Genomic DNA, 22,384 nt, shown 5'->3' on the forward strand with positions numbered 1-22,384 from the left:
CCTGAACCACCAACCTCCAAGTCTGGCCTTCTTCCTACTGGCCCAAACCAGATATTGAGGGAGATTGCTTTCCTGCCTCCTGACCCATCTGGAGAGAGGGGGTTTAAGTATTGAGGCCTTGCTCATGCATTTCAGAGGCCTGGTTGAACTGGAGGAAAGATGTGGGAGGGGAGGAAGCACATTGCTAAGTACTTCTGTCCTAGGACTCTTTACAATGGGGTTCAAAAGGGAGCACTGGGTACTACTATTTAAGTCACACACATGACCTCATAAAAGTGCCCCAGACCTAATGTAGTTTTCGGCTATACTGATAAAATTATAGCGCCCCAAAAACAGGGAGATCAGAGTCCTGCTACACTTTGGATGTCATCCCTAGAGTGTTACACTGTGAAGATCAGGTGAATGGTATTTGAAAACGTACTAAAAAGAGCCAGGGGGTCTGTGTAATTTGGGGAAAATCACTCAGTTCTTTCGGATCCTGTTTCTTCACTTGTAAAAATTAATACCTCACAGGGATTCTGTGAAAATAAAAAAGATCATGAGATTTTTTTTATAAAATAAAAGAACTGTGCAGGTAGTAGAAGTGCCATAAACTTGGATGGTGTTAATAGTATTATTAGCACGTTCTAATGATGCACCTGGGCATTTTTCTTGAGTGCATCTGGTGGAAAAGACAAGAAGGGGAAGAGATTGTACACTTCTTTCTCTTAGTATTCCTTCTTTGCTAAAAAAGTTTTTCAAAATGTTTGAATTCTTGTTTGCATCTAGCTCTGTTTTTCCTAAGTGGGGAAGAGGGGTTTCTTGTTTCCCTCTCTCTGTCTGTGGATGCATGATAAATGAGGCTGTCTCTGCTAAAACAGATGCTGCTGTGCACATACAGATAACATGTTCTCCAACTTCAGAATGGCTGTAACTTGACTTCCAATCTAGTTGGTTCCAAAGTCCTTCCTCTGGCCTCCTCCACTAAAGCTACTTTCTATTTCTTAATGTGTAGACACATTTGCTTCTCTAGATAAACATTAGTGAGTGGTCATTTTCTGGGGAAGAACAATCGGCTCTCATCTTGAGCCTCCATCACATCTTTATCCTTTCATTCCTGAATTGACAATGTACTCTCAGTCTGCCTCTTTTTTTCCACACCACTTTTTTAAAAAAAAAATCCTCACCCAAGGATATGTTTATTGATTTTAGAGAGAGGAAGGGAGAAAGATAGATAGATAGATAGATAGATAGATAGATAGATAGATAGATAGATAGAAATGCCTCCCATACGTACCCCGACTGGGGATCAAACCTGCAACCTTTTTGGTGTACAGGATGACACTCCAACCAACTAAGCCACCTGGCCAGGGCTTTCCACACCTCCTTCATTCCTTCATATCTGTACTCTAGTTTTTTCTTCCACATACTGTTCTCTCATGAGTCATCAATGGTTTCCTAAAGGCCAAGCCCAGTAGTGTCTCCTCAGTTCTCTCTCATGACTCCTCTGACCACGGCTACCCTCCTTGAAACCTTCCGGCTGTCGGCTTCTATGGTAGAGTATTCTTTGTCTCTCTCCTCCTTCCCCATGCCTATTCACAGGCTTCTTTCTCATTCCTCTAGATGTGGGAGGTATTTCCCAAGGAGGATGACCTGATGCTTTTCTTCTTATACTCTCACCCTCCTTAGACATCGAAGCAACTGTGGCACGCCTCTAGCTATCACCTCTATGCAGATATATTCTAAATAAATAACTGAGTTCTAAGGTCACAATTTAAATGGACTCTGGTTATCATTCATCATCTGAATATCCCACTGCACCTCGAAATTAGTACAGCAAAAAGCAAATATCTCTTCCCCTAAAGCCAGTCTCCTCTGTGCTTTATTTGTGCTAGAGTAGGTGCACCATGCTCCCGGTCACCTGGTTCCAAGCCTTCAGAACTGTCTTTGACTCTGCCTCCTCACATCCAGTTGAATACAGTTCTTTGAGTTCATTCTTCCCAGGGTCCTACATGCTCATCCCTCTTTCCTGTCCCATGCCGTCATCCGAGAGGGGACCTCAATTTCTTATTGGAAATATTGGAAAAGCTTCCTAAGTGGTGTGTCTGCTTTCATCTCCCTTCACCTCCCTAGGCCATCATGTACAAACAACCAGAACATTCCCACCATAGCTAGCTCTGAACTGGTCACTACCCTATTTAGAATCCTGTAAAGTCTCAGTGTAACTGGCAGAATAAAGACTAAATTTCTCCTGGCTGTTGTGCTCAGTGGTTGAGTGTCGACCTATGAACCAGGAGATCACAGTTCTATTCCCGGTCAGGGCACATGCCTGGGTTTGGGCTCGATCCCAAATGTGGAGCATGGAGGAGGCAGCCGACCAATTATTCTCTCTCATCATTGATGTCTCTATCTCTACCTTTCTCTCCCTCTCTGAAATCAATAAAAATATATAGTTCTTTAAAAGACTAAATTTCTCAGACTGGCATTTAAAGCCAACTTCCCACTATTCTCTAACATAGCCAATGTTAGAGAATAGCCAATATTTCTGAAAATAGCCAATATTCCAACTCAATGGTCCTGCTTCCCACCCTACTTGGCCTTGACTTTTTCTAACACCCCAGTACCTTTATTCACACCTCCTGGCTGTTTGGTGCCCTTCCCTGGTGTCTGCCCATCCAGAGAGTGAGTGCCTCCATCACAAAGCCTTTGATGATGATAACGATGATGCTAATGATATGTCAGCCACCCTACAAACACATAAAGTGTACCTGACATTTTACACGCATCATCTCATTTAGTGCTTCCAACTAATATTATCTCCATTTTACTGATAAGGAAATTATTGCTTAAAGAAGTTAGATTACATCCCAAAGTCACATGGGCTCATAAGTACCAGAGTTAGGGCTCAAAACAGGCTGTCTGACTTTAAAGTTCATAGATTTAACTATCTGTTCTACTACCTTTTCCTACCTTATAGTTTTCTGAGCATTCTTGATCTGAGCTTCTTGTATGGCAAATATTACTTCATTTCTAAATTTTATTGTTCATGTGTACACATCTTTTCTACAATATTTATTCAGCAAACTTTTATACAACATTTATTTCTTGCCATACCCTTTGCTAAGAATTGGAGCCATAGAGGAGAATTAAACAGAAGTCCTTCCTTCAAGGAACTCAGTCTAATTGAGGATGATAGACAACAAGTAAATGTGAATATAGAATACAATACAGTGTGATGATTTTAATATCAATATTTTCAAATGTTCTGAGAGTAGAGGTGAAGTACTTCATTCTGCTGCCATAGAAGTGGAAAGATAAAGGCTATAATTCTCTTTATTCATAACTGCCTTAGAATGACTCTACTTAGAATGTCAATAAGTAGAGTTAGGAAAATGAAGAGCATATATATATGCTCAATGGTGCTGCTTCCCACCCTACTTGACCTTTACTTTTTCTAACACCCCAGTACCTTTATTCACACCTCCTGGCTGTTTGGTGCTCTTCCCTGGTGTCTGCCCATCGAGAGAGTGGGCCATATGCTTGAACTACCTTCCTCTCCTACCTCTAGTTCTACTTCTTTCATATTTAATGAAATAAGGTAGTAATATATTATCCTTTCCAATCCCTTCTCTCTCCTTTCTTCCCTTTTTCCCTCTCTTTCACACTCTTCTTTTTTCTGCAACTTGTTGACTACCTACTCTGTGTTATATATATCCTATATAATAAAAGGCTGGTATGCAAATAGACCGAATGGCGGAACAACCGAACAACTGGTCGCTATGACATGTGCTGACCACTAGAGGGTGCACACGGAACATGGTGGGTGTTGGCAGCAGGCGGCAGAGTGTGGAACATGGCGGGTGTCAGCCGCGGCAGGATGGTGGAGCAGGTAAGCAGGAGCGCCAGACCAAGGCAGAGCGCTAGTTGCTATCATCGGGCTTCTGGTGGTTATTGAAAATTCTTTGCTCCCGTGCACCGTGGTCCCGCCCAGTGCTCGCACCTGCTGCCGGTGCCGGCCCTGCTCGCACCCGCTGCCAACAGACAGGGGATTGGGGGCCATGACAGGAAGGGCTGGGTGGGGGCGCAGAGGATGGGCCAAGACCTGCCCCTGTGCCCACCGCAGCCTCACAGCACACTGTTCCTTTCAAGGTGCACGAATTTGTGTACTGGGCCCCAAGTATGTATGTATATGTGTGTGTGTGTGTGTGTATATATATATGTATATATATGTACACATATATATGTATATGTATATGTATATATGTATATATGTATATATGTATATATATAGTATTGTGGTTTTTCACTTTATAATAGTGTTTAGTTTTTTCTCTTTTATTAATTCACAGAAACAGTAGTAATAATAACAATAATAATGGCCAATATTTATTGAGTACCTGCTTACCATATGCCAGGCACTATTCTAAGCAATTTATATATAATAATTCATATAGTCTTTACAACATTCTTTACAATGGGCACTATTAATATCTCTGCTTTATAGATGAAGAAACTGAAGCACAGGCATTAAATCTACACACTAAGTCACATACTAGTAAGTGGCAAAGCTGGGTGGTTTCAATCTAGAAGGCCATATGCTTGAACTACCTTCCTCTCCTACCTCTAGTTCTACTTCTTTCATATTTAATGAAATAAGGTAGTAATATATTATCCTTTCCAATCCCTTCTCTCTCCTTTCTTCCCCTTTTCCCTCTCTTTCACGCTCTTCTTTTTTCTGCAATTTTTTGACTACCTACTCTGTGCAGGGTTCTACCCTACCTATGCAAGGTTCTATAGATACAAAGGCAAATAAAAAATAAAAAAAAACAGCATACAGAGAAAATTAAGGGAACACAGAGGAGGAACATCTAACCAAAATGGAGAGATGGGGGTCAAACAAGTCTTTCTGGAATAGATGATCTTGAGCAGTTTTGAAGGGTGAATAGGAATTAACTACTGAGACACAGCAAGGCTAAGAGGAAACAAACACAGGCTCTGGAGTCAGATCTAAGTTCATTCAAATCAGGTTCTGTGTGACCTTGAGCAAGTTACTTAAAATTCTAGCCCCATGTCTCTCACATAGAATGGACAGCATAACACCTACTTTTCATGACTATTATGCGAATTAAGAATGATGACTATGTATGAAAAAATGCTCAAAATCACTGATCATCAGAGAGATGCAAATTGAAATGACAATGAGGTATCACCTAACACCTGTCAGAATGGCTACCGTCAACAAATCAACAAATGACAAGTGCTGGTGGGAATATGGAGGAAAGGGAACTCTAGTACAATTCTGGTGGGAATGCAGACTGGTGCAGCCATTATGGAATTTCCTCAAGAAATTAAATATGGTACTGCCATTTGACCCAGTGATCCTACTTCTAGGAATATATCCTAAGAAACCCTAAACACCCATCAGAAAGAATGTATGCACCCTTATGCTCATAGCAGCACAATTAACAATAGCTAAGCTCTGGAAACAGCCCAAGTGCCCATGAGTAGATGAGCTATGGTACATTTATACCATGGAATACTATGCAGCAGTAAAAAATAGAGTCTCTTACCCTTTGAGACAGCATGGAGGGACCTGGAGAGTATCATGGTAAGTGAAATAAGTCAGTCAGAGAAAGATAAGTATCACATGATCTCACTCATATGTGAAATCTAAGTAATAAAATAAACTGATAAACTGTGGATCAAGAGACATGGAAGCATGGAAGAGTGTGGAATCTCAGAGGGAAGGAGGGGGAGGGTGGCTGGGTGGGAGGTAATCAACCAAGTATGTATGCATATATGCATGGCCTATGGACAGACAATGGGGCGGTCAGGGCCTGGGGAGAGGGGTGGGGGCAGTTTGTAGGGGGCCAATGGGGGAGAAAGGGAGACGTATGTAATACTTTTCAACAACAACAACAAAAAAGAATGATGGCTATGGAAAGCATCCAGCACGCAGCAGACCTTAATACACTGGCTTGTTATTATGATTGTTCATATCTCAATAATAGTAAGTGAAATAGGACCACTAAATAATAAAACTAGACAAGGCATCAGAGTTATTTCATTGGTATGGAAAAATGGAGATCCAAAGAGAGGCTGCTCTTACACAAGTGTAACGCCAGTTGGAGCTGGAATCTAGATCCTCTCGGAGTTCTACCATTTTCCCTTCACCTATCTGGTGTTCTAAACTCTTCTGACTACAAGTCAGTCTACCTCATTCCTAGCTTAAGGAAGTATTTCCAAAACTTTCCAATTATTTACATCCCATGTTTGTGATTTTTGCCATATTCTTATAATAAATACCTTCTGTATTATTATTAATATTTTTTCAAATAAATTTATTTTTACCAAAAGTATTTTAAATGGAAATTTCATATCACCATCATAAATGGAAAGCCAACAATATCACCTGTGAAATGACAGGTTTGTGGTAAGACAATTTCTTTTAAGGCACAGTAAAATAAATATTGAACTATCTATCCTATATAATAAAAGGGTAATATGCAAATCGACCAAACGGCAGAACAACTGGTTGCTATGATGCACAATGACCACCAGGGGGCAGATGCTCAATGCAGGAGTTGCCCCTGGTGGTCAGTGCGCTCCCACAGGGGAAGCACCACTCAGCCACAAGCCCAGCTGATGGCTGGCGAGCGCAGCAGCGGTCCTCCGCAGCAGTGCTAAGGATGTCCGACTGCGGCTTAGGCCTGCTCACCACGTGGGCCTAAGCCGTCAGTCAGACATCCCCCGAGGGCTCCCAGACTGCTACAGGGTGCAGGCTGGGCTGAGGGGACCCCCCCCACCCTCCAGTGCATGAATGCCGTGCACCAGGCCTCTAGTCCTATCTAATAAAAGAGAAACATGGTAATTAGCCGTACCTCTGCTACCCTTCCCATTGGCTAATCAGGACGATATGCAAATTACCTGCCAGCAAAGATGGCGGCCGGCAGCCAGGCAGCTTGAAGCGAACATGAGGCTTGCTTGCTTCAGTGACAAAGGAAGCCAACCTTCCCGGCCTGCTGCTGCTGGGCTCTGAGCTTGCAGTTTGAAACATTGTTACAAATATAGAAGCTAAACAAAACCCCAGAAACCTGCTTTCAGCCAGACGGGATCTCAGAGCTGGAGTTGAAACAGTGTTTCGATTATAGAACCCAGACAAACCAGATACCTGCTTTCAGCAGCGGAGGCCTCAGAGCTGGAGCCAAGCCTCGGAGCTAAAGCTGGCCCAGAATTTTAAAAAAAAGAAAAAAAGGAGCGGTTGGGAGCTTCAGTCACCCCCAGCCTGAAAACACCCCTCAGCCCCTCACCCTGGCTGGCCAGGCACCCCAGTGGGGACCCCCACCCTGAAGGGGGTGTGACCAGCTGCAAACAGCCATCAGCCCCTCACCTAGGCTGCCCAGGCACCCAAGCAGGACCCCCACCCTGATCCATGACACCCTTCAGGGCAAACCAGCCGGCCCCCACCCATGCACCAGGCCTCTATCCTATATAGTAAAAGGGTAATATGCCTCCCAGCACCGGGATCAGCGGAGCCACGAGGCCTCCCGGCACCGGGATCAGTGTGACAGGGGGTAGCGCCCAAAGCCCCTGATCAGCCCTGCTCTGTGCCTGATGGGGGGAGCTCCCCAACCCCCTGATTGCCCTGCGGCTCTGTGTGTGACAGGGTGCGGTGCCCCAACCCTCTGATCGGCCCTGTTCTGTGTGTGATGGGGTAGAGCCATAACCTCCCCATTGGCCCTGCCCTGAGTGTGACAGGGTGCAGTGCCCCAATCCCCTGATCCGCCCTGCTCTGTGTGTGACAGGGGGCGGTGCCCCAACTCCCCTATCGGCCCTACTCTGTGAGTGACAGTGGGGAGCTCCTCAACCCCCTGATTGACCCTGCTCTGTGCGTGACAGGGTATGGAGCCCCAACCCCCTGATGGGCCCTGCTCTGTGAGTGACAGGGGGCAGTGCCCAAACCCCCTGATTGGCCCATCCTCTGTGCGTGACAGCGGGTGGCGCCGCAACCTCCCCATCGACCCTGCCTTGAGTGTAACAGGGGCCGGTGCCCCAATCCCCCAATCGGCCCTACCCTGAGTGTGACTGAGGGTGGCATCGCAACCTCCCAATATGCCCTGCTCTGTGCATGACAGGGGCAGCGCCCCAACTCCCCAATCAGCCCTGCTCTGAGCCCGACCAGGGGCTGCACCTAGGGATTGGGCCTGCCCTCTGCCACCCGGGAGCAGGCCCAAGCCAGCAGGTTGTTATCTCTCAAGGGGTCCCAGACTGGGAGAGGGCACAGGCCAGGCTGAGGGACCCCTCCTCCCCCCCTAGTACACAAATTTTTGTGCACCGGGCCTCTAGTTATATATAAAAGCCTAAGCGACCATTCGACCATCTGACCGGTAGCTATGATGCACAATGACCACTAGGGGGCACACGCTCCAACTGGTAGCTATGATGCACACTGACCACCAGGGTGCAGATGCTCAATGCAGGAGCTGCAGAGCTGCGGTGACTTGGCAGCTGCGGTTCTTGGGTGACGCACCCAGAACCAGAGAGGAGGGAGCCCAATTCTGGGGTGCATCACCTGAGAACCGCCCTCTCGCAATCCAGGATCCCTCGGGGGATGTCCCAATCCCCACAGGTTTTGGCCCGATCCCCACAGGCCAGGTCGAGGGACCCCATCAGTGTATGAATCGTGCCTCTAGTTAAAATATAAGATCTTTTATGTACAATTATCTGCACTTCCCCAAGTAGAATGCATACCACATTTTGGGAAATGCAGACCTATGTAATGAATCAGTGAATTCTAGGTCATGTCCAAATCTATCCTAAAACCAAACTGCCCTTTGATGTGGGTGGTTTATAATTCAGAAAGGACAGAGCAAAAGACCTGGCCTGTCATGGACCCACTATTATTCATATCAGCTACTCTCAGTGTCATCTCTAGTTGAACACTGGCCCATCCTACTTTTGCTATTTCTTCACTGATTGGAGTTTTAGCTACTCTAGCACAGAATATGTACTAAAACCTAATGATGCTTTAGTACCATTTGGAAACTTCAACTCCCTGTTTCCAGCAGATTTTATCCCCTTGACTTGGAATTTAAAGTTAGAATAACCTAGATTATTTCCTGCCTGAAAGAGACCACTGCTGAGGAATTGCAACCTTCCACATGGTTCAGCACCGCAGTGCCTGCCGGAGCCCCTGGCACAAGGTATACAGTCATCGCCTGAACCAATCAAGTTAGAGGTGCCTCTGGCTAGAACTGCTGCCACTAGGTGGATGTCAATGGCAACTGCACCACTCTCATCTGTCAACTAGGTGGTGAGTTTTGGCTCTAGCCCTCCCCCCACCTCCCCCACCCGCCACCCCCCACCCCCACCCCCCAGAGGCAGCCTACTTGCTCCCTAATTCTCTGACACTCTGTGTTCCCCCTCCAAGTCCTCCTCTGGGTGAGTTAGCACTGGGGATGTTTGCATACCAAACACAGCTAATTGACATTCTGTCACAATCTGTTCAACAAATGGTAGGCTTGTGTGTGTGTGTGTGTTACACTGTGGTTGTATTTTTAGCCAGGTTGGGGAGGGAAGGAAATTTAGTCACTTTAGCAGGCAGAAAATGTATTGCCAGGTCTTTTTTGCCTGGCATTCTCCTAAGTGGCGGTGAGCACCTTTAACAGATGGAGCTCAGGATGTGCTCAGATCTGATTTTATCAGCATATATGCTGGGCAAGTTCTACGTGAGGATGAAGACTTCCTTTGTGCTTTTTTATGTTCTGCATTGTCACCATTTATTGTTAGTGCTCTCATCTCACTTCAAGGAAGCTTGCCTGGCTCAGCCGTGACAGACCCTTCTGTGGGAGTCAAGTAGCAAAGACTGATGCTCCATCAGGAAAAAAGAAGGGGGCAGGCCTGGTCTAGCACTTTGTAATAAGCCCCGCCCCCCACCAGCAAAAGCACACCTTATTCTAACATTTAAGTCTCAGCATGTTCTTGATAATCAAGAGAGAAACTAAAACAAACCCAGACAGACTAGCCATCCTCAATGACTGCCAACAATACCCAGAACTACCCATAATTCTTCAATCTGAAGGGCCTTGGACTTCTTAATAGAATGTCCAAATAGGATGCTATATGTTATTACTGATACAGACTTTATCATTAAAATTAGACACTGCACTTCACTTCTCAGGAAACATTAATAAGCGCAACTACCACCCTGAAGAGTGTGTGGTTAGTGGATAGAACCTGGACTCTTGGATCAGAAGATAGGTAGGGTATCTATTTTCACAGAGCACCTATTAGCTCCTGTTTTTCCCAGTTCAGATGGGCAAGGAGGCTAGGGAGACTCTTGTCAGAGTAAACTTAAATAACTTGGTCATTCTAACCAAGGCAGACATTTTCCTTTCTAGAAAATTACACGCCTACCCTGACCTATGGAAAAGTCTATTCCATTTCCCACTACCAAATATGGCACCCAACTGGATTTAGTCATTTCTCTGAGGAGGGACAAATAGAGTGAACCTTCACTAATCTAGGCAATTTAATTCCCCTTTAGTGGGAATTAAATTAAGATCTCAATAATACATGATGACAGTTCTGCTTTCTAGACTTATAGAGAAATTATGCCTCTAGCTCTAAATCCTAGTTATCTTTGACAGAGGAAATGAACAATTGACCAAGTAATAGAGCTGCCGTGTTGTAGGGAGTAGGAGTCGAAAGAACAGATTGATGACTAGGTGATGGGATAAGTAAGGAATGGGCTGGAGACTTTTTGGTGTCAGACAGATGCTGAGCTGGGAGAAAGAGCTATTTGTTTTGGAAATTACTTGCGGAAACTGATAATTATACTTCATGGAGTTACATGAGCCAGGGACACAGTAAACACTAAGTTTCATAGAATTTCGTAGCTTAATGTCATCTAGTCAAATTTCCCAAGAGATACCTGAAAGCCCCTTACAGACTCAATTTGCTAGAAAATGTTTCTGATTTTAAACATTTTGTTAAAGAAAAGCCAACAGAAATTTTAAAAGTAACCCCAATATGTTATAGGTCTTACTACTTCATGACCCTGGGAAAGTTGCTTCATTTCTATGAGCCTGTGCTCAAAATATGACCTTAGGCAAGTCACTTCACCTCTCCCAATATTCATTTCCTTATCTATAAATAACAACCCCAGCTCTGTCATGTCTAATCCACAGGGTGGAGAACAGGCTAAAGAAGATAGAGATAGAAGTGTCTTGGTTACCATAGGCATGGCATACTTTTAAAACACAAAAAATGTTGCTATTAGCTTCTACATTCCCTCACCAGCCGTACAAGCATAGTAGTTTCATCCCACTCCAGTCTACTAAGAGGTTTCTCCTTCTTGCTTGTAATTCTCTCCATAGAGCTACCCACAGATGGGTCTCTACAAGAGCATTCTCCAAAGCGGTCAGTTCTGTTTTTTCACACACACACACACACACACACACACACACACACACACACACACACACGGAGTAGGTTTGTGCTGGTCACAGTGTCTGCTGGGGGAGCAGCCAGTGTACAGTGAGGCTTTCAGTGGGAACAGCTGCAGGCCTCTTGCTTTTCCCTACATCCTCAAATACCAGGCAGGGCCACTTGTCCATAGGCCTCTGTCAGCGTGGGTGGACCCAAGGACCATGGTGGCAGCAAACCACACAGAGGATCCTCATAGTCTTCAGTTTTGGTCACAGTAGAACCTCATAATGGCAAAGATTGTTGTTCATGCTAACGGGCCTTTAGCAAGTGTTTATTATGAGACAGTCACTGTGCTTGCAACTGGGGTAAGAGATGAGTCAGATGTGCTGCCTGCCCTTGAGACCTCACAGTTCAGTGGGAGAAACAGACTCATGTGTGTCATACACAGGATGCGTTATGACCAAAGTCTGCAGTGTTTGGGCACCGCTGATGGATCACTGAAGTCTGTTTGAGGGTTCAGGATAGGCTTCTCAGAGGAGAGGAAATTTAAATGGAACCTTAATGAGCATAGAAATTCCCAGGGGAAATAAAGTGTGTATGTGAGGGGGGTGGCATTTCAGACAGGGGGAACTGTAAATGCAAAGGCTCAGAGATGTGAATGGGCACCTCAGTTCTGAGTAATGGAGAGGCTGGAGCATGTGCTACATATCAGGGTGGAAAGACCTGAAACCAGAAAGGTAGTTGGGGGCCCAAGAGCAGGCCTTTATGATGTCATGGCAGCCACTGAAGGGCTTTAGGGAAGAGGTCATGGTCAGGCAAGGTTCTTAGAGCATTTAGGTGGCAGTGTGGGGTCTGTGTGGGAACGGAGGGAAGATAAATTAACTTAAGTATTGACTAAAGGGACAGATTCTAGAGAGATTTAGAAGGTAGAACTGATAGGTCTTATTATGAGAAATTCTAAGAGCTTCTGGCACAGGAAATTAAAAGAGAAAGAGGCAGACTGAAAATTTAGTGAGGGCCCATAGGTAAGATGACAAGATATCTTAAATCAAGCAAATCAGACCTTGAGTTCAACTTCTTGACTGCCTGGCCAAGATGGCCTATGCAATGTATGTGGACAGGAGGTCAAAAGCTTTTATTTCTATAGTTACAAAGATGAATTCAGCCAGTGTGGCTGGCTGGGCCAGTGTTCCCCTATCCTTCCCCGCTGCCCTACATCTTAGCCCCAAAGTTAATTGCTTTATCAAGGAGGATGCCTTCCCCAGACAGAAAAAGGACCACATTGTGGTTAATGATTGATAAATAGCTGTGCTGGGATCTCCATACTAAGTGCTCTCTAGATCCAAGCATTATCACTAAGAACTGCAGAGCTCAGAATGCTCTGTTGCCAACAGCGTATAATTACAAACCCACCATGGGGCGAATTCTCAGAATTGAGTGTTTGAGCTGGGCCTTGAAGGAAAGCAAAGGAAAAATAAGTACACTAAAATGATAACCTGCCTGGTTTGTCCTTTTCTAGAAGTACATCTAGAATGCTCTAGAGCAGAACTGTCCGATAGAGCTTTCTTCAGTGATACAAATGTTCTATCCAATATGGTAGCCATTAGTCACATGTGGCTATTGAATACTTGAAATGTGGCTATGTGACTGAGGCACTGATGTTTTTACTTATTTTTTATTAAATTTAATTAGCTACCTGTAGCTAGTGGATACCATATTGGACAGCACAGCTCTGGAGCCCACTGAGCATGCCCAGATTCTGTTCCACATGCTCATTCTTTGCTTCATTCTCCTTGTGACCCTTGCCTGTCTCTGTCTTGCCTACTCCCTCGAGTTTGATGTACTAATTGGCTAGCTTCCAACACTGTTTCTGTTTCCTACTTATTGATTTCCTCTCTCATCACAGCAGAACTCTGGCCTATCTTCCAAATGACTCATACTTTAATGCCTCCCAACCTGTGCTCGTGTGTGGGCCTGGATAAGGTAGCTTCACAGAATTCTGTCCTGCCACATTTGGCCCTTGACTAAGTCTTATTCACTTCCTCCTTTCCTTTCCTCGTTGTTTTTTTTTTCCAGGCCACTTTAACCAGCCAGTTAGTAACCTGGAATATTTATTAACCTTTTTCCTCCCTGACAACTTGAGTTAGAGGAACTGTTGAGGTGGAGGTATGTGTATTGAGGATGGGGAGGGAGGGTTTTAACTGGTTGAATGAATACTTTGATTTGAGGTCTCTGGTATTAAGTGAAGGGCTCCATCCTGAGGCCTTTTCTGCCAGATGTTTTGAACTTTGGTTCATATAAAGATAGCAATATTGATAAATTGGTACATTTGTAGATGGAAAGGATTAGTTCAGGATACAAAGAGGCTCTTGACAGGCCAAAGCATTGGGACAAATTTAACATGATGAAATGTAATGACGACAAATCTCAGACAGATTTAGGTGAAAATGGCCAATTGCCTGAGTATCAATGTATGCTTTAGCAGACTTGGTTATGTAGCTGATTATGAATCAGTGCTGGATAACAAGGTTATTTACTCTTGGAAAGCACTAATAGAATTGTATCCAACAAGAGGATCCATATGCAAAAGAGACCTGCTCATTTCCACATTGATCAGACTGCACCTGGATCATGGTTTCAGGTTTTGAGCAACTCACTTTAAAAAGGGGAGAGACATTGACAAACTGAGTTGACCACAGAGGTTAAGGGACTGGTAGCCTGTCTTATAAAGACCTGAGAGAGCAGGTCTATGGGAGAGGGGACTATGGGGACTGGGTCCCTTTCCTCAGTCTCTGAAGGGCAGTCACAGAGCAGAGAGCAGACATCTCCAGAGGGCAGAGCAACAACAAACAAGTGAAAATTTGAGCAGATTTCAGCTCAGTATGAAGAAAATGTTTCCAACTGCCAGAACTCTGATTTGGGGCAGTTTAAGCTGCAGAGTGAGAATTTAGTAGAGACCCTGGAGGAACAACGTTAAACATGCCCCAAAGCCAGTCTGCTCAAATATTGAACGTCTCCACAGTGATGGATAGTTCATTCAAAATGTGTAGGCTTTATACTTGCTCACTCCAGTTAGTTTACAGGTTCTATATTAAGTGTCAGACTCTCCTCATTCTAGCTCAGCATTCTAATTAAGTAACCTTGGCTCTTTGCATGTGGGAAACAGGTTTCAAGCACAGAACCTCTAGCACCAAGCAGAATGGCAACATAATTTTAGCTCCTGAGCAAAATGGGTTTCATAACAGCACCAGTACAGCGTGCACATTAACATTTGAATATGCTGGATAATAAGTGTGCTAATTTCTCTGAGAAGAATACTTGAAGAATAAAATAAGCTGGGATCATTAGAGGAGAAAGGGGCTAGCAATTTATGGCACTGCTGCTGCTTGGTGCTCAAAAGTACATGATGTCTCTCATCACAGGTAAAAGATAATTACTGTGATTATAAATGTAATGATAGTGGCAGAAAGTGATCAGAATTTTATTGGAAATAAGTTTATGGTACAGTTGTTGTTTTTTAAACCACATTCAGATTTATCACTAATAAATTAAAATGTGACCCCATTTGGCTGTTTGGTTCCTTTGAGCAGTCTAAATGTGAAGCCATTACTATATTCTGATCTCAACTTTGCAGAAAGCGGCTGACAGAGTTTTCCTGGGAGATGAGACACTGAGATGGGGAGGCCTCATGTTGGACATAGGGACATGATAATCCCCTTGTGCTGGAGGCGTCGTTGAAAGGGGGCTGGCGCCCCACGCCTTGACCAGCAGTTCTGAGTCTGGTTTGCAGACCTCTCAGGGATCCTGATACTCTTTCCAGAGGTCCCGAAAATCAAAATTATTTTCATGTCATTTGACTTTTTTTTTTTTTTTTGAGGGTATGCTTTTGTTTTGTTTTGTGTGGTTTGGTTTTTTTTTTAATCCTCACCCAAGGTATTTTTCTATTGATTTTTACAGAGAGTAGAAGAGAAAGGAAAGAGAGAGAAATATCAATTGGAGAGAAATGCATCAATTGGTTGCCTCCTGCACATGCAGCGACCAGGGCCTGGGCCCAGGAGGAGCCTGCAACCAAGGTACATGCCCTTGACCCGGAATCAAACCTGGGACCCTTCGGTCCGCAGGTCAATGCTCTATCCACTGAACAAAACCAGCTAGGGCTCAGTTGACTTTTTAACAGTATTGAAAGGCTATATATATATTACATGAGTTAATTTATATGAAATGTCCAGATCAGGCAAATCTATAGAGACGGAAAGCAGATACACAGTTGTCAGGGACAAGGGGAGGCCAGTTGGGGGAGTGATCATGTTCTGGAACTAGGTAGTGGTGGTGGTGTTTGCACAACACTGTGAATGTACTAAATGCCACTGAATTGTATACTTTAAAATGGTTTAAATGGTGAATTTTATGTTATATTAATTTTACCACAATAAAAAAATTTAAAAAGTAAAGGTTGCACATTGTGCTGTATGAGAGGCTCTTCCCATCCAGACTTTAAGTTGCTTGGGAGTTTTCCTGGAAGTTCTCTTTGCCAGGTCTCTCAATAACTACATTCTTAAAGTAATGAAACATTTTTCTTATTCTGCTAACATTCTAGGTTATTGGGGGGGTGGGGGGGGGAAGAGGGACATGCAACTCTCCATCACAGATTCTGTTTCCAGGGAACCCAATCTCTTACAGTACTTTGGTCGCATTCCTTATATCATATTCCTGATATAAGATCTTGGCACATTGTAACTGCAGTTAAATATCACTTTTTGTTCATATGTCTTCTCTCCTAAGAGGTGACTCTTAAGGATAGGAGTATTTTCTTATTATCCTTAATGCCCAGTACACACACACACACACGAATCCAAATATGGTGCTAATTAATAACTTTGTGTTAAGTACTTTTAAAAAGGCATTCCAACTTTATATACATTTTATAGATGCTTAAACTGAGGAAACAAAAACTTTAGGCCGTGAAAAGATGTTAAACAGCAAAACCATATGATAGCATCTGGTATCAAATATGGCACATGGTTGGTGGCCAATAAATGCCTGTTTCTTCTGAAAAAAGGAAAAATAATAATCTTAACATTCTTATGACTTGTTAAATGTTTCCATCTCTTTTTTAGACCTCATAGAGTGTCAGAGCTGGTTATCTCCTCATGTGAGCTAGAGATTGGGCAGGGGAGCTCCAAGGTGCTCTGTGAAAGAAATATGAACGTGGAGCTTAAGGGGAGAGATCAGGAGTAGGGAAAGAAGTCTCCCAGATGCATAAGAGCAAATAAGTTAATCAAGAGAGAAAGGGTGGTTTAAGATGATTATTCAACCAGCCATTAGGAATCCCCTACCCAGAATAAAGGCCAGAGGAAGGCAGGAGGCCTGGGTGCTAGGTTAGTCAGAGCACAGTACAGATGCACTGGAGCATGCATTCTCAACAGGAGTACGGCGAGCTTCAAGTCGAAGGGCACTTTGAGGCTTCCCACAAAAACCAGCTGTGGTCTCTTGTCCTATCCCACCTATAGGAATCTCCCCAAAGGCAACTACCACCAACTCTTTTGGTAATTTCTTTTGATGTTTACCTGCATATTTTTATAAAAATCTGCCTTTGATGCTATTTCTTTTTTTTTCTTTTTTTTTTTAAATATATTTTATTGATTTTTTACAGAGAGGAAGGGAGAGAGATAGAGAGTTAGAAACATCGATGAGAGAGAAACATCGATCAGCCGCCTCCTGCACATCTCCTCCTGGGGATGTGCCCGCAACCCAGGTACATGCCCTTGACCGGAGTCGAACCTGGGACCTTTCAGTCCGCAGGCTGACGCTCTATCCACTGAGCCAAACCGGTTTTGGCTGATGCTATTTCTTGATTTTTCCACTTTAGACAGTATCTACTGACATCCTACTATTAGATTAGAATTTAGTTCTCTGCTACCACTCCTAAAAGCCTAGTGGGCACTAAGAAAGGGAAACCAAGTGATCCATCTAAAAGGAAGGCAGCTGCCACTCAGCAGGTTATTGCCAAAAAATACAGCTCCTTGTTGGCAGAATGTGTCAAGGTATGTTCATTTGCAAGTCACTACAACTGAAAAACTGACCTATCAGTGAAGCTCACGCTAAAAGTCCAGGGCAACTCAAGCTTCAAGGTTGGTTTGATTCAGCAGGACTCAGCTGCTGGGAATATTCTTGCTCTCAGCCTCAGGAAACACTTGGTTTACACCCGCTCCCAGAGTGAAGCAGGAAGTCAGTGACTGGCTAACGTGAGAATACAAATGCCTGCCCCCCTTATTTCAATTTGGGACAACTCTGAAGGGCATGCCCATTCTTAAGGTCCTCGTGGGATCAGCTGAGGCCTTGGTTGTAACTACTAAGTTGTAATTATTGTGGTGGTCAGCTTCTTCCATGCTCACCCTGTCTTCTTCACGTTGCCATAGGTGGATAACCTGAGAGCATTCCCCAATAAACTTCTGCATGCAACTCTCCATCACAGATTCTGTTTCCTAGAACCAAGAGTGGGGGCGGGGGGAGCTCGGTAATCAGTCTTTCCCAATGCACACAGGTTGAGTCAGGGAGGATGGGGATGGTACAAAACTTTTAATCCTTATTTTAAAAAAAAGGGGAAGAATCGTATTGGGGAGGCAACTACACGGATCTTTTGATCTTTCAAGAGAAGCCAGAAACCGTTTACTATGTAAAAAGTCTCATGATGTTTTAATGTTGGAAAATAACTGAGATATTTTTAAATGCTATAAAGAGCCAACAAGACATGGTCCAATACCCACATTTCAGCAGTTTGCAAACTTGGCCAGAGAGAATACAGGTGTGTTTTGTAGCTCAGAGAGCAAAGCTAGGACTCTAGTTATATGAAGTCAACATGTCAGTTCAACCTAAGGAAGTTTCCTAATGATTTGCGCAATATGGAAATGGAACAAAGCCCTTCAGGGAAAGGTGAGTTCCTTGGCACCAAAGTTCATGTTTGAGTCTGTTAGAATTTGAGCTATATGATCTTTGAGACCCAGGTTTTGGGTTCCTTCCTGGGTTGGGGCTCTATGAGAGGCAACAGATTGATGTTTCTTCTCTCTCTCTCTCTCTCTCTCTCTCTCTCTCTCTCTCTCTCTCTCTCTCGATCTCTCTCTCCCTCCTTCCCTCCCTAAGATCAATAAAAATAAAAAAGAACAAGAAAGAGAACTTGGAAATGAAAATATTATAACTGGAATGAAACAAATTTGATGCCATAGCCAGTTTTGCTCAGTGGGTAGTGTTGGCCTGCAGACTGAAGGATCCCAGGTTGGAACCTGCAACCAAGGTATGTGCCCTTGACCGGAATTAAATCCGGGACCCTTCAGTCTCCAGGCTGATGCTCTATCTACTGAGCCAAACTGGCTAGGCCAGTGGTCGGCAAACTGCGGCTCATGAGCTACATGTGGCTCTTCCACAAAATACTGACTTCTGGGCATGGGCCACGAAGTTTCAATCGCACTGTATGTGAGCGCCCGCATGTGGTACTTTGTGGAAGAGCCACACTCAAGGGGCCCTAGAGCCACATGTGGCTCGCGAGCCGCAGTTTGCCGACCATTGGGCTAGGCTAGCATAATCATTATTAACATGTTTTTATTGATTTCAGAGAGAGGAAGGGAGAGGGAGCCATAGAAACTTAGATCAATCTATTGCCTCCTGCATGCCCCTTACTGGGGATTAAGCCCACAACCGGGGCATGTGCCCTGACAAGGAATCGAATTGGCAATCTCTTGGTTCATGGGACAATGCTTAACCAACTGAGCCACACCGGCTGGGCCAGCATTATATGTATATACTAGGGGCCCAGTGCACGAATTTGTGCACCTTAAAAGGAACTGTGGGTCGCGAGGTTGCGGTGGGCACAGGGGCAGGTCTTGGCCCATCCTCTGTGCCCTCTCCCGGCACCTCCCACTGAGGCCCCTGGTCCCATATCTGCCAGCAGCCCCACACCCACTGCTCCCACTTGCTGATGGTGCCGACCCCAAACAGTTTGAGGAATTGCCAAACTGTTTTCTGCAGCAGCTTCACCATTTTACATTCCCACCGGCAATGCACAAGGATTCTACATCCTCACCAACAGTTGACTGCACTGAGTGATTGGTGCCTGTGCCAGCAGCAGGTGCAAGTGGGACCGGCACCATCAGTGGGTGTGAGTGGCAACTGCTGCCCCAATCGCCCCTCAGGAGCAGGGGGAGATAGAGAAGCCCTCAGGGGCAATCGGGGCAGCAGCGATCAGGACCAGTGCCAGGCGCCAGCAGCAGGTGCAAGCAGTGGCTCTGGCGCCAGCTGCAGGTGCAAGGGGGGCCAGCGCTGGCAGTGGGTGCGAGCGGCAGCTGCTGACCCCAATTGCCCCTCAGGAGCAGGGGGAGGTGGAGAAGCCCTGAGGGGTGATCGGGGCCTGTAGCCGGCGCTTGCACCCGCTGACAGTGCCAAGTGATCTGGGCCGGCGCTGGGCGCCAGCAGCAGGTGTGAGCACCCAGCGGGACCACGGCACGTGGGAGCAAAGAATTTCCAGTAACCACCAGAGGCTCACCCCACTCATCTGTTCCACCATCCTGCCATGGCCGATGCCCACCATGTTCTGCGCTCTGCCGCCTGCCAAGTTCTGCACACACCCCCTGGTGGTCAGTGCATGTCATAGCAACTGGTTGTTCAGTTGTTCTACCATTCGGTCTATTTGCATATTAGGGTTTTATATATATAGATATGTTTTTTTAATCCTCACCCGAGGATATTTTTCCATTGATTTTTAGAGAGAGTGGAAGAAGAGAGGGAAAGACCGAGAGAAACATCAGTGTGAAAGAAACACATTGATTGTTGCCTACTGCACACACCGACTAGGGCCCGGGCCAGAGAGGAGCCTGCAACAAGGTACATGCCCTTGAGCGGAATCGAACTCAGGACCCTTTGGTCCTCAGGCTGACACTATCCACTGAGCCAAACCAGCCAGGGCTAGCATAATATTTTTTTTAAATATATTTTATTGATTTTTTACAGAGAGGAAGGGAGAGAGATAGAGAGTCAGAGACATCGATGAGAGAGAAACATCGATCAGCTGCCTCCTGCACATCTCCCACTGGGGATATGCCCGCAACCCAGGTACATGCCCTTGACCAGAATCGAACCTGGGACCCTTCAGTCCACAGGCCGACGCTCTATCCACTGAGCCAAACCGGTTTCGGCATAGCATAATATTTTTAAGGTGCATCCATGCTGTAGCATGTATCAGTACCTCATTCCTTCTTATGGTTGAAAAAATTCCATTGTATGGATATACCACATTTTGTTTATCCATTTATCAATTTATAGACATTTTAGTTGTTTCCAACTTATGGCTATTATGAATAACGCTGCTATAAACATATGCGAACAAATTTTGCATGAACATATATTTTCACTCTCTTGAGTTTATACTTTGGAGTGAAATTGCTGGATCTATGTTTAACTTTTTGAGGAATTGCCAAACTGTTTTCTGCAGCAGCTTCACCATTTTACTTCCCACCAGCAATGCACAAGGATTCTACATCCTCACCAACACTTGTCCATTTTTAAGATAGCCATCCTAGTGGGTGTGAAGTAGTATCTCATGGAGGTTTTGATTTGTATTTCCCTAATGCCTGATAATGTTTAGCTTCTTTTCATGGGCTTATTGATCATTTGTATATCCTCTTTGGAGAAATGTCTATTCAAATTCTTTGCCCATTTTTAATTGGGTTGTCTCTTTGTTGTCGCGTTCTAATATTTCTTTTATATTCTGAATACAAGTCCCTTAGTAGAAACATGATTTGCAAATATTTTCTCCCATTCCATGCATGCATTGTCTTTTACTTTATTTTTTTTTAAAATATATATATGTATATTTAATCCTCACCCTAGGATGTTTTTATTGATTTTAGAGAGAGAGGAAGGGAGAGAAACATCAATGTGAGAGAGAAATATCGATCGGTTTCCTCTAGTACCTGCCTGGACTAGGGATTTAACCTGCAACCTAGGAATGTGCCCTGACCAGGAATTAAACCCGCAATCTTTTGGTGTATGGGATGACACTCAAGCTACCTGAACTACCTGGCCAGGACTGTCTTTTACTTTCTTGATGGTTTCAATGGAAGCACAAACGTTTTCAATTTTGCTTAAGTCCAATTTATCTCTTTTTTTTCCTCTAGTATGTTAATGTTTTTGGTGTTATATGTAATCCAAGGTCATGAAGATTTATCTTGTTTTCTTCCAAGTCAGTTTTAGGTCTTATATTTAAGTCTTCGATCCATTTTTAATTTATTTTAGAGAGAGGAAGAGAGAGAGAGAAACATCGATAGGTTGCCTACTATATGCACCCCAACTAAGGACTGAACCCACAACCTGGGTATGTGCTTTGATGGGGCATTGAACCCGCCATCTTTTGGTGTATAGGACAACGCTCCAACCGAGCCACACTGCCAAGGGTATCTATGGCCCATTTTGAATTAATTTTTGTATATGGTGTGAGGTAGGTGTTCAACTTCTTTCTTTTGCATGTGTATATATAATAGTCCCAGTCCATATGTTTAGAAAAGACTGTTCTTTTCACATTGAATTATCTTGTCACACAGGTTTTGCCTTTGTCATTAGTTGAAAAATGATTGACAAAAACATTTTTAAAGGGAAGTCTTAATCACTGTTCATGGGAGTGCAAAAGTAGTACAGCCACTGAAGTGAAATTTGCTATGCATATCCAAATCTGAAATACATACACATGCTTGGATTCAGAAATTATACTTCTAGGCATTTATTTCAAGGAGCTAATTACACAAAGATGTTATGTATAATGGTGAACAACTGGAAGAAACCTAAATGTCAATCAGTAGTAGACCAGGTAAATAAATTATGCTACATCCATACAGTGAAATATGACACAGACTTTAAAAATGATGAAATTAAAAAATAATAAAATATAAAAAATAAAAATAAATTATGAACTAGACATATTTATTGACTT

At 44.1% G+C, this 22,384-nt stretch overlaps 1 protein-coding gene across 5 annotated transcripts in view; it reads right to left on the reverse strand.

Annotated features, from left to right (window-relative positions):
- HEMGN (hemogen) overlaps nucleotides 1-22,384 on the reverse strand; it is a 47,528-nt gene that overhangs the window by 15,055 nt on the left and 10,089 nt on the right. For 2 of the 5 annotated variants that reach the window (XM_059657455.1, XM_059657454.1), the window contains exon 3: nucleotides 2,604-2,726. The exons of the other annotated variants lie outside the window; for them this stretch is intronic. The gene's annotated coding sequence lies outside the window, so the exon portion shown is untranslated. The remainder of the gene's footprint in view (nucleotides 1-2,603; nucleotides 2,727-22,384) is intronic. 5 annotated transcript variants of the gene reach the window in all.

Source organism: Myotis daubentonii, chromosome 11 (assembly GCF_963259705.1).
Source record: "Myotis daubentonii chromosome 11, mMyoDau2.1, whole genome shotgun sequence".
NCBI classification, from domain to species: Eukaryota; Metazoa; Chordata; class Mammalia; order Chiroptera; family Vespertilionidae; genus Myotis; species Myotis daubentonii.